Raw genomic sequence first — 1,172 nt, forward strand, 5'->3', positions numbered from 1 at the left:
AAAGGATATTTCTACATGAACCTACTCGACCTATGCCCCGATGTAGACCTTTTGGCGTACAAATATCATGGATTCTAATGACGTCAAGAGCTCAGTGACGGATAGATTATTATAATAGTGTACTTTATAATATACTACTACAAAAATGCTCTACATGTAACCTATTCAAGGTTGTTAATAAATGAATAACCATGGACTAGGCATGCAAATATCTTTGAAGAATAATAACAAGGCAGAAAATAACAATTTATGAATACATCTAGCTTTTCATTCCCATTTGGGAAGATATACAATACATCTAGCTTTTCATTCCCACTCAGGCACGAGTACTACGCCCCTGCCTGCTTTGACCTCTTCCTGGACAGGTTCAGTAACAAGAACTCGCAAAGATTCAACCCAGTTCATGTTTCCAAAACGAAATGCATGCAAATCATGGTGTGCTCTGAGCAGGACATGAATTTCACGAACAGAATTGGCCTCACGAGTACAATCACACCATGGCCTCTGATTTTACTTCAAAAAAGTACCATCAGGAAGCATACCTTGTGAACGGGCAGCGGGGGACCTCCTCCGGCGGCGGGGCGTTGTGACCGGCAGCAGCCTTCGGCGGCGGGGCGAGATGGCCGGCCTCGGGGCGCAGCGGCTGGCGGCGGCCTTCGGCGGCGGGGCCTTCGGCCGGCGGCGGGCCTTCGACGGAGGGGCGCGACGGCCCGCGGCGGGCTTCTGCGGCAGGACGCGACGGCCGGCGGCGGGGAGCTGCAGCCTGCGGCGGGGAGCTGCGGCCGGCGACGGGCCTAGGGGCCGGCGGTGGGGCGCTCCGGCGACGGGCCTAGGGGCGCAGCGGCCGGCGGGACTAGGCGGGCGGGCAGATCTCCTCGGGCCAGGGCGCTTGGCGGCGGGGCTCCGCCAGCCTGCGGCGGCGGTGGGGCGCTGCAGCCGGCCACCGGCAGGGGCTACGGCGGTGCCGAGCCTAGCCGCCGGCGCAACCCTAGCCGCCGGCAGGGGCTACGGCGGGCGGGTGAAGGCCCTGTATGGAAGAACAGAGGCGCACGGGAGAATGGAAGAGAGGCGTGAGGCAACAGATGAAACGTTATTTTTGTGTAATCAGTGGCAGTGGTGGGGTAATTACCCACCAACTCCACGAGGGAGGATTCAAAAGAGGACATTTTGGA

Source organism: Setaria italica, chromosome VIII (genome assembly GCF_000263155.2).
Source record: "Setaria italica strain Yugu1 chromosome VIII, Setaria_italica_v2.0, whole genome shotgun sequence".
In the NCBI taxonomy this organism is placed as follows: domain Eukaryota; kingdom Viridiplantae; phylum Streptophyta; class Magnoliopsida; order Poales; family Poaceae; genus Setaria; species Setaria italica.